The following is a 12,614-nucleotide window of genomic DNA, read 5'->3' as shown; positions in this document are numbered from 1 at the left end:
TCACCTTCGACATATCGGGTGCAGCTGAACTCGGTGCCCGGCTGGTTAAGTGCATAAAAATGATTCTACGTTGGACTACGGATTTAAATTACTAAAATGAATTATTATGCCATACACATATTGTTCATTATGTCTTTTTTGAGATTTTATTTTAGATCTACAACCTCCTTGTTCACATTGAAGAAGAAATGCAATAAGAAGAGATCTCATCCCCTTCAAGCATTATCCGACGATCTGCAGTAATCAACAGAACACAGACACCCGACTCAGCATGTAAGTTCACCTTTACAGAAAACTCTGTAAGATAAACTTACACAGGACCCCCCACCAGTCCCGCTGACCTGGATCACGGCCATCTCTCCCGTTATAAGCCCTGGTTTAGCCGCCCCTCCGATTCAGGGCTTAGAAATCTCCTCTGCATTCCTGAGTCTTCTTCCCTGCTGACAGGAAGGGCTACGCGGGTTCTGATTGGTCGGTGCCACCCATGTAAACTCCGCTGACCAATTAGAATGCTCCTAAACGTCACTGGAGTCACTTAACATGCGAGTCTATGGAAGGGGTGCCCGGCTTTGAAAAATCGGTGCTCCCCGGCTGTAGGTCCCCCGGACAACAAACTTGTAGAGGAAGAGTGGGGCTACATATGTGCCAAGTTTGGGGTCCAGGGGACCTACGACCGGCCGGTACCAGGTCCCCAAAGTCACCGGAGAAATTTAACATGGGAGTCTATGAAGGGGGTGCCCAGCTTTTAAAAAAAAAAAAAAATCAGTGTCCCCGGCTGTAGGTCCCCCAGACAACAAACTTTGCACACTTGTAGAGAAAGATTGGGGCTATATGTGTGCAAAGTTTAGTCGGCCGGCACCGGGTCCCCAAGTCTAGGAGATCAGGCGCAAAAAGGTGACGGAGTATAAGCAGGGCTGTCTTAATGAGAGGGCACACCTGGGCACTGCCCAGGGGCCCCAGCTGCATGGGGGGGCCCCTGCACTTTCCCCAAAGCAGCTGGGCCTTGAGCCCACACTGCCCCGAAATTGGGTGCCCCCATGATGGCACTGAGAGTGATAGATACACAGGGGAGGCAATCTGCCACCTACCTACTTGATGTCTGTTTACCTGCACTGTCATCATTGTAGGGGCCCCAGAGCATTACCTTGCCCAGGGGCCCATAGCGCTATTAAGACGGCCCTGAGTATAACCCAATGGGGGCATTTTCAGCACACAAAAAAAGTGCAGAAAAACTCGGATTATACTCGAGTATATACGGTACTTACCGTATTTATCGGCGTATACCGCGCACTTTTTTGCCGATACCCGCTTCCCGCTCTGTGTTTGAATCACTGCGCCGGCATATACCGAGCGCAGTACACTCGGGTATAGTCGGGCAGGCTCGGCTCCTCTCGCGGTCACGTCCTGTGCGTCCTTTGCGCGAGAGGAGCCGAGCCTGCCCGACTATACCCGAGTGTACTGCGCTGGGTATATGCCGGCGCAGTGGTTCAAACACAGCGCGGGGCAGACACCACGATGGCCACAGAAGGACGCCGGACCGGAAGAGGCCGCCGATGGACGATGGGCAAGACACCGACGAGGGGCATCCAAACTAAGTATTTTTTTTTTCCAGGAATTTTCCTTTAAGTTCGGGGGTGCGCGCTATACGCCGAGGCGCATTATAGCAAGATAAATACGGTATTTTAGTTATTTAATTTTTTGTTTTATGTTACATTTAAAGCCCACTGTCTTATAGAGTGTCACCCGTGTGGGTAGAATTATTTAATAATCACAAGCAGTGCTCAGAATCACGGACATTGCTCTGCAGTACAGAGATGTTAATGCTTATCCTCACGCTGCCCATATACACGCCAGTTCTGTGCCAACTTTCCGCCAGCTTTTGGCAGAAAAAACAAATAAAATGTTCCATGGAACTAAACAGTCCGCAGCAATCTGTCATCTGCAGTTCCCGGGGCCCGAATGATGGAAAAACGGGAAATACATTTCATGTGGCAATGCGATGGTCTCCATCAATTCCCACGGCAATTCAGATTGTTCTGTTGCTGGAAGTTGGGAAATATATGAAAGCGGCGCAGGGGACACGTGATCATTGCGTTTTTACCGCTGGCCTACTGGAGAAAAGGTTTTACAATTTTCACATACGTGATAAAAATCTGCATTTCTGCCAGGAAATGACTTAGAATCCCCAAACGTTATAGATTTTCTGAAAGGAGAGGCCCTGGAAAATAAAATGGTGGTTGTTGCAATTTGTGTCACACAATATTTGTGCAGCCGTTTTATCAAATGCAAATTTTCGGGGGGGAAAAAAAATATACAAATTTGAGTGCACACAAACACAATAAAATGCCCAATTTTTTGGGCAAAAATATAAAATATGATGTCTCGTCAAATAAGTAGATACCAAACATGTCAACATTTTAAATTGGAATGGCGGAAAACTACTATACCTAAAATTTTCCACAGAGACCACCTGACACGGGGGGGGCACCCCCAATACAGATCACCTGACACGGGGGGACCCCATACAGACCACCTTACACGGGGGGGCCCCCATACAGACCACCTGACACGGGGGGGCCCCCCCACACAGACCACCTGACACGGGGGGGCCCCCCCACACAGACCACCTGACACGGGGGGGCCCCCCCACACAGATCACCTGACACGGGGGGCCCCCCATACAGATCACCTGACACAGGGGCCCCCCATACAGATCACCTGCCACGGGGGCCCCCCCATACAGACCACCTGACACGGGGGCCCCCCCATACAGACCACCTGACACGGGGGGCCCCCCCATACAGACCACCTGACACGGGGGGCCCCCCCATACAGACCACCTGACACGGGGGGCCCCCCATACAGACAACCTGACACGGGGCCCCATGCAGACAACCTGACACGGGACCCCATGCAGACAACCTGACACGGGGCCCCATGCAGACAACCTGACACGGGGCCCCATGCAGACAACCTGACACGGGGCCCCATGCAGACAACCTGACACGGGACCCCATGCAGACAACCTGACACGGGGCCCCATGCAGACAACCTGACACGGGGCCCCATGCAGACAACCTGACACGGGGCCCCATGCAGACCACCTGACACGGGGCCCCATGCAGACAACCTGACACGGGGCCCCCATGCAGACAACCGGACACGGGACCCCATGCAGACAACCGGACACGGGGCCCCCATGCAGACAACCTGACACGGGACCCCATGCAGACAACCTGACACGGGACCCCATGCAGACAACCTGACACGGGGCCCCATGCAGACCACCTGACACGGGGCCCCATGCAGACAACCTGACACGGGGCCCCCATGCAGACAACCTGACACGGGGCCCCCATGCAGACAACCTGACACGGGGCCCCCATGCAGACAACCTGACACGCGCCCCCATGCAGACAACCTGACACGGGGTCCCCATGCAGACAACCTGCCACGGGGCCCCAAGCAGACAACCTGCCACGGGGCCCCAAGCAGACCACCTGACACGGGGCCCCATGCAGACAACCTGACACGGGACCCCAAGCAGACAACCTGACACGGGACCCCAAGCAGACAACCTGACACGGGACCCCAAGCAGACAACCGGACACGGGGCCCCATGCAGACAACCTGACACGGGGCCCCATGCAGACCACCTGACACGGGGCCCCATGCAGACAACCTGACACGGGGCCCCCATGCAGACAACCTGACACGCGCCCCCATGCAGACAACCTGACACGGGGCCCCCATGCAGACAACCTGCCACGGGGCCCCAAGCAGACAACCTGCCACGGGGCCCCAAGCAGACCACCTGACACGGGGCCCCATGCAGACAACCTGACACGGGACCCCAAGCAGACAACCTGACACGGGACCCCAAGCAGACAACCGGACACGGGACCCCATGCAGACAACCTGACACGGGACCCCATGCAGACAACCTGACACGGGACCCCATGCAGACAACCTAACCTGGTGCCCCATACAACCAATGCTTCAGTTATGAATGAAAACAGTGCGTGATCAGTAACGATCACTCGTGTTCATTTAGGAAAGGAAGGGGCTGGTGACATTTATTTATCTGAGCCTTCTCTCACTCTTGAAGGATTCTGTTGTGTGTTTGCAGCTGCCAGCGGGAAGAAGAGGAGGGAAGTCCGCAGCGCTACAGTTGAGTAGGAGGAGGGGGGCTGAGCAGCATGGGGAAACGTATGGCACACATAGAGGGTGATCAGTGTGGCGGGCAAAAGTTTACAACCCCTTTAAAGAACAAACCTACAGTCCCTAGTCCACAGGTGTCAAAACACAAGGCCTGCTGGCCGAATCCGGCCCTCCAGGCCATTTCATGTGGCCCTTGCACCTCTCCTGCAGCCGCAGGAGAGCTCCAGTCCTCCTCTAGTCCTCCTTCAGACCCTTACTTTCTGCTTTCAAGCAATGCATCCAGCTTCTTCCCAGCAGCAGCATAAGGAAAGGGGGGTGCACTGTGATGTAAGGCAGTGGTCATCAACCTTGTCCTGCAGGGCCCACTAACAGGCCAGGTTTGCAAGATAACTGAAATACATCACAGCTGATATCATTTGCTCCTCAGTGATTGCAGTATTCTAGACTGCATCTCCCCAAGGTAATACATAAAACCTGGCCTGTTAGTGGGCCCTGCAGGACAGGGTTGATGACCACTGATGTAAGGGACACAATTTCTGATGGTGGGGTGGCTCACGCAAATCGGCCCTTTTGAGGGCAATCATAATGCTGATGAAATGGAGTTGGACACCCCCGCCCTAGCCCATTCGTATCTCAGGGACTGTCTGTATCCATGGCCAGCCTCCAGGATCTATAAACCCCTGCCAATATAGAAAACCATGGGGCCGCCGCCATTGCCAACCTTCAAAACTTTCCATGGGAAAACAGAAACGAGGCTCTGGACACAAATCTCCGGCCAGGTAACAATAAAGTCATCACTTGACCCGGCCAGCTTGGGTTTGGCAGCTCTTAACAAAAACAAACAGATAAAGGGTCAATCAAATTGAGAAATCCACGTGTAGCTGAGCCACAGACACGTTTCGTAGGAGGAGTCCAAAGTATTATGAGATAAGGAGCGTCACACCGGTTCATACACATCCAACTATCATTGGATGCAACTGTCCAAATGCCTATATCAGTGATGGAGAACCTTGGCACCCCAGATGTTTTGGAACTACATTTCCCATGATGCCCAGGCACTCTGCAGTGTAGGTGAGCATCATGGGAAATGTAGTTCCAAAACATCTGGGGTGCCAAGGTTCACCATCACTGGGGCCCTATATGATCTGTATACACTTACCCGGGCCCCAGTGTACAGTCCGGGGTGGAATTCCTCACCCACTGTTCTACAAGCCCTGATGAAGGGGGGTGCTAAACCCCCGAAACATATTGGCTTTGTTCCAGAATAAAATCTTATATACAAACTAGTGTAGTGATCCTAAACTCCTCCAAAGGTCCAGTAGGACACCCCGGTTGTTGGTGAGCGGCCCTCAGGACTGTCTATCACCTATGACGTTACACCAAATCACCATAGAGGTTCTGGGCTTCTACACCACTAGGTGGCACAATGCTGAAAGGCAAGGCAAGTATATTGCTTCGTATTGCTTCGTACAGTTCTGACCCCTCAGTGACAGGGTCACTTTAATACCAGAATATTGTCATTTTATGTTACTTCTATCCTGCAGAGATTTATAAAGGACACTCATCCAAGTCACATCATCCTCCTGCACCCCACAAGCTTACACTCTAACGCAGGGGCGGATTGACCATTCGGGCACTGCCCGAGGGCCCCATGCCACTAGGGGGCCCCATCAGGGATTGTTAGCCTCAGTAAAACCAGGGACAGTGTTAAAAAAATCTGTGTTTTTTTTTAAATCCCAAGAGTACTTTTCAGTACCTTTTTAGTGTGTGTATGTTTACCGTGTGTGTATACTGTGTGGCCCCATAATCTATTGCCCAGGGGGCCCCATAATCTCCTATTGTCCGGGGGCCCCATAATCTCCTATTACCCGGGGGCCCCATAATCTCCTATTACCCGGGGGCCCCATAATCTCCTATTACCCGGGGGCCCCATAATCTCCTATTGCCCGGGGGCCCCATAATCTCCTATTGCCCAGAGGGCCCCATAATCTCCCATTGCCCGGGGGCCCCATAATCTCCTATTGCCCGGGGGCCCCATAATCTCCTATTGCCCAGAGGGCCCCATAATCTCCCATTGCCCGGGGGCCCCATGAGTTGTCAGTCCGCCCCTGCTCTAATGTCCTCACCAGAGGCATAAAGATTAGGCGGCACGTTCATTACTTTAAGTCAGTGATCTGCAAACTGTGACCCCTTTGCCTGCTTTTATCTGGCCCTTGAGGCAACAGTGGGGCATAATTAATACCACACTGACACAGACAGGGGGGGGGCACTATTCCTTCTACTGAGGCCAATGATGGGACACTATTCCTCCCACTGACACCAATGATGGGACACTATTCCTCCCACTGACACCAATGATGGGACACTATTCCTCCCACTGACACCAATGATGGGACACTATTCCTCCCACTGACACCAATAATGGGTCACTATTTCTCACGCCAATGATGGGACACTATTCCTCCCACTGACACAGACGGGGGGGGGGGGGCGCTATTCCTTCTACTGAGGCCAATGATGGGGCACTATTCCTCCCACTGACACCAATGATGGGACACTATTCCTCCCACTGACATCAATGATGGGACACTATTCCTCCCACTGACATCAATGATGGGACACTATTCCTCCCACTGACATCAATGATGGGACATTATTCCTCCCACTGACACCAATGATGGGACACTATTCCCCCCACTGACATCAATGATGGGACACTATTCCCCCCACTGACACCAATGATGGGACACTATTCCTCCCACTGACACCAATGATGGGACACTATTCCCCCCACTGACATCAATGATGGGACACTATTCCTCCCACTGACACCAATGATGGGACACTATTCCTCCCACTGACACCAATGATGGGACACTATTCCTCCCACTGACACCAATGATGGGACACTATTCTTCCCACTAACACCAATGATGGGACACTATTCCCCCCACTGACACCAATGATGGGACACTATTCCTCCCACTGACACCAATGATGGGACACTACTGATCCCAGTCTGCCGCCCCCCCCCCCCCCCCGAAGTTTGAAGGACAGTAAACTGGCTCTTTGTTGTAAAGTTTGGAGACTCCTACTTTAATACTAAACCATAAATGTAATACATTGCAGCTTACCAATCAATAGATGTGACGGCTGCATTTATTCCCCCCCCCTCTGTTCCCACTGGTGATCCGGCCAGTAACACACCTCCTGTATTAGGGAGACAAAACTCTGGAGGAAGGAGCACGGGGGGGGGGGGGGTGTTGGGGTTAAGCAGACAGCAGCATTGTCAGTCTGGGGAGAGGGTAGTGTTAAAATGCACCAGCAGATTTAAATACACTAACAAATTGAAGCCAAACTGCAGCTCAACCTTTATAATCAGGTGCAGAAAAAAGTTTATTTTTTTTTACCTTTTGGGATAAAAGTTTTACTTAGACGCGAGTTTCACAACTCGCATTCGGCGCTCTATAAGTATTTATTCCAATCCAATCCAATCCAATAAAAGTTTTACATGAAAACATAAAAGCTGATCATTGTATTCACCCCTGTTAATTGGTTTGTCTCATCCCTCTAACTGATACATTCTGCTGGAGAGCTTGAGATTATGAAGAAAAAAACAACAGACTTACTGGCTGGATCACCAGATGAAACTAGAAGAAAGAATGCCAGAAAAAAAGAAAAAAAAAAAAACGAATGCAGCCATCACACCTAGGAATTGGTAAGCTGCAATAAAAGAAAGATTTAAGCTTTACCAGCAATGATAAAGATTGTGCGACAATCTACAATAGAGCGTGCGCCCAAAATGTACCCACACGTGGCCAGCATGCAAACAACTTTTGTGGGCCGCTTCCTTCACACCATAACCCTCATAACAAGACCCACACCTCCGGGCCCTGGGCCGCTGTAATGAGCCGGCACCATAACCCTCATAATAATACCACACCTCCGGGCCCTGGGCCGCTGTAATGAGCCGGCACCATAACCCTCATAATAATACCACACCTCCGGGCCCTGGGCCGCTGTAATGAGCCGGCACCATAACCCTCATAATAATACCACACCTCCGGGCCCTGGGCCGCTGTAATGAGCCGGCACCATAACCCTCATAACAAGACCACACCTCCGGGCCCTGGGCCGCTGTAATGAGCCGGCACCATAACCCTCATAATAATACCACACCTCCGGGCCCTGGGCCGCTGTAATGAGCCGGCACCATAACCCTCATAACAATACCACACCTCAGGGCCCTGGGCCGCTGTAATGAGTGGGCACCATAACCCTCATAACAAGACCACACCTCCGGGCCCTGGGCCGCTGTAATGAGCCGGCACCATAACCCTCATAATAATACCACACCTCCGGGCCCTGGGCCGCTGTAATGAGCCGGCACCATAACCCTCATAATAATACCACACCTCCGGGCCCTGGGCCGCTGTAATGAGCCGGCACCATAACCCTCATAATAATACCACACCTCCGGGCCCTGGGCCGCTGTAATGAGCCGGCACCATAACCCTCATAACAAGACCACACCTCCGGGCCCTGGGCCGCTGTAATGAGCCGGCACCATAACCCTCATAATAATACCACACCTCCGGGCCCTGGGCCGCTGTAATGAGCCGGCACCATAACCCTCATAACAATACCACACCTCAGGGCCCTGGGCCGCTGTAATGAGTGGGCACCATAACCCTCATAACAAGACCACACCTCCGGGCCCTGGGCCGCTGTAATGAGCCGGCACCATAACCCTCATAATAATACCACACCTCCGGGCCCTGGGCCGCTGTAATGAGCCGGCACCATAACCCTCATAACAGTACCACACCTCCGGGCCCTGGGCCGCTGTAATGAGCCGGCACCATAACCCTCATAACAAGACCACACCTCCGGGCCCTGGGCCGCTGTAATGAGCCGGCACCATAACCCTCATAATAATACCACACCTCCGGGCCCTGGGCCGCTGTAATGAGCCGGCACCATAACCCTCATAATAATACCACACCTCCGGGCCCTGGGCCGCTGTAATGCGTCGGCGACAAACTGCTTCTGAGGAGCCCAATTAATCTTACAAGTACATTTTCAATGGAATTTGTCACCCAATTAACCACTTTCCACCCGCGCCTTATCTGAAAGACCGGACTGCCAGTGCCAAGAGGGTGTCATTAGACGTCCTCATGTGATCGCACCCCCTGCGGCGCGCTATGTGATCACACAACAGGGTAAAGGGCCAATCACATCCCTTTACCACATGATCAGCCGTCAGCCAAATGACAGCTGATCACAGAAGTAAACAGAAGCCGGTTATTGGCTTTTCTTTTCTCTTCACACCGACAGCAGCGTGAGGAGGAAAGCCCTAAACCAGCTTCTGTTACAGGAACATTGGTCCCACATAGTGCCCACCAGTGCTGCTAATCAGTGCAAACCAATGCCCACTATTAGTGCAAATCAGTGCCACCTATCAGTGCCCCAGCATTGGGAGAAATAGTACCGCAGCATTGGTATCAGCGGGAGGCATAGTGCCCCCATCATCGGTGTTAATGGAGGGAATAGTGCCCCATCATTGGTGTAAGAGGAATAGTGCCCCATCACTGGTGTTAGTGGGAAGAATAGTGCCCCATCACTGGTGTCAGTGGGAGGAATAGTGCCCCATCACTGGTGTCAGTGGGAGGAATAGTGCCCCATCACTGGTGTCAGTGGGAGGAATAGTGCCCCATCACTGGTGTCAGTGGGAGGAATAGTGCCCCATCACTGGTGTCAGTGGGAGGAATAGTCCCCCATCACTGGTGTCAGTGGGAGGAATAGTGCCCCATCACTGGTGTCAGTGGGAGGAATAGTACCCCATCACTGGTGTCAGTGGGAGGAATAGTGCCCCATCACTGGTGTCAGTGGGAGGAATAGTGACCCATCACTGGTGTCAGTGGGAGGAATAGTGCCCCATCACTGGTGTCAGTGGGAGGAATAGTGCCCCATCACTGGTGTCAGTGGGAGGAATAGTGCCCCATCACTGGTGTCAGTGGGAGGAATAGTGCCCCATCACTGGTGTCAGTGGGAGGAATAGTCCCCCATCACTGGTGTCAGTGGGAGGAATAGTCCCCCATCACTGGTGTCAGTGGGAGGAATAGTCCCCCATCACTGGTGTCAGTGGGAAGAATAGTGCCCCATCACTGGTGTCAGTGGGAAGAATAGTGCCCCATCACTGGTGTCAGTGGGAGGAATAGTACCCCATCACTGGTGTCAGTGGGAGGAATAGTGACCCATCACTGGTGTCAGTGGGAGGAATAGTGACCCATCACTGGTGTCAGTGGGAGGAATAGTGACCCATCACTGGTGTCAGTGGGAGGAATAGTGCCCCATCACTGGTGTCAGTGGGAGGAATAGTGAAAAACAGATTACAGTGCACAAATTTAAGAATGACATTTATCCTGCAAGGTTAGTTAAAAACACCTGAACATATTCAGAAAAATACGGGGGTTTGGTCATATAGTGCTAAGCCCACTTACTGCGACAAAGTGGGAGGAATGGTGGCATTGCTGGTGTCGGTGGGAGGAATGGTGGCATTGCTGGTGTCGGTGGGAGGAATGGTGGCATTGCTGGTGTCAGTGGGAGGAATGGTGGCTTTGCTGGTGTCGGTGGGAGGAATGGTGGCATTGCTGGTGTCTGTGGGAGGAATGGTGGCATTGCTGGTGTCGGTGGGAGGAATGGTGGCATTGCTGGTGTCGGAGGGAGGAATGGTGGCATTGCTGGTGTCAGTGGGAGGAATGGTGGCTTTGCTGGTGTCGGTGGGAGGAATGGTGGCATTGCTGGTGTCGGTGGGAGGAATGGTGGCATTGCTGGTGTCGGTGGGAGGAATGGTGGCATTGCTGGTGTCAATGGGAGGAAAGGTGGCATTGCTGGTGTCTGTGGGAGGAATGGTGGCACTGCTGGTGTCATCGGGAGGAACGGTGGCTTTGCTGGTGTCATCGGGAGGAATGGTGGCATTGCTGGTGTCAATGGGAGGAAAGGTGGCATTGCTGGTGTCGGTGGGAGGAAAGGTGGCATTGCTGATGTCGGTGGGAGGAATGGTGGCATTGCTGGTGTCGGTGGGAGGAATGGTGGCATTGCTGATGTCGGTGGGAGGAATGGTGGCATTGCTGGTGTCGGAGGGAGGAATGGTGGCATTGCTGGTGTCGGTGAGAGGAATGGTGGCATTGCTGGTGTCGGTGAGAGGAATGGTGGCATTGCTGGTGTCGGTGAGAGGAATGGTGGCATTGCTGGTGTCGGAGGGAGGAATGGTGGCATTGCCGGTGTCGGTGGGAGGAATGGTGGCATTGCTGGTGTCTGTGGGAGGAATGGTGGCATTGCTGGTGTCGGTGGGAGGAATGGTGGCATTGCTGGTGTCGGAGGGAGGAATGGTGGCATTGCTGGTGTCAGTGGGAGGAATGGTGGCTTTGCTGGTGTCGGTGGGAGGAATGGTGGCATTGCTGGTGTCGGTGGGAGGAATGGTGGCATTGCTGGTGTCGGTGGGAGGAATGGTGGCATTGCTGGTGTCAATGGGAGGAAAGGTGGCATTGCTGGTGTCTGTGGGAGGAATGGTGGCACTGCTGGTGTCATCGGGAGGAACGGTGGCTTTGCTGGTGTCATCGGGAGGAATGGTGGCATTGCTGGTGTCAATGGGAGGAAAGGTGGCATTGCTGGTGTCGGTGGGAGGAAAGGTGGCATTGCTGATGTCGGTGGGAGGAATGGTGGCATTGCTGGTGTCGGTGGGAGGAATGGTGGCATTGCTGGTGTCGGTGGGAGGAATGGTGGCATTGCTGGTGTCGGAGGGAGGAATGGTGGCATTGCTGGTGTCGGTGAGAGGAATGGTGGCATTGCTGGTGTCGGTGAGAGGAATGGTGGCATTGCTGGTGTCGGTGAGAGGAATGGTGGCATTGCTGGTGTCGGAGGGAGGAATGGTGGCATTGCCGGTGTCGGTGGGAGGAATGGTGGCATTGCTGGTGTCGGTGAGAGGAATGGTGGCATTGCTGGTGTCGGAGGGAGGAATGGTGGCATTGCTGGTGTCGGAGGGAGGAATGGTGGCATTGCTGGTGTCGGAGGGAGGAATGGTGGCATTGCTGGTGTCGGAGGGAGGAATGGTGGCATTGCTGGTGTCGGAGGGAGGAATGGTGGCATTGCTGGTGTCGGAGGGAGGAATGGTGGCATTGCTGGTGTCGGAGGGAGGAATGGTGGCATTGCTGGTGTCGGAGGGAGGAATGGTGGCATTGCTGGTGTCGGAGGGAGGAATGGTGGCATTGCTGGTGTCGGAGGGAGGAATGGTGGCATTGCCGGTGTCGGTGGGAGGAATGGTGGCATTGCTGGTGTCGGTGAGAGGAATGGTGGCATTGCTGGTGTCGGAGGGAGGAATGGTGGCATTGCTGGTGTCGGAGGGAGGAATGGTGGCATTGCTGGTGTCGGAGGGAGGAATGGTGGCATTG

General features: G+C 53.4%; 1 protein-coding gene across 3 annotated transcripts in view; it reads right to left on the bottom strand.

Moving 5' to 3' along the window:
• LOC120916295 (beta-1,4-galactosyltransferase 3-like) overlaps positions 1-12,614 on the bottom strand; it is a 123,797-nt gene that overhangs the window by 37,689 nt on the left and 73,494 nt on the right. The gene's annotated exons all lie outside the window — the stretch shown is intronic.

The sequence above is a fragment of the Rana temporaria genome, chromosome 10, assembly GCF_905171775.1.
Source record: "Rana temporaria chromosome 10, aRanTem1.1, whole genome shotgun sequence".
Taxonomy (NCBI): Eukaryota; Metazoa; Chordata; class Amphibia; order Anura; family Ranidae; genus Rana; species Rana temporaria.
Note: the sequence above shows the minus strand (reverse complement) of the source record. Positions and strands in the feature narration are given on the sequence as shown.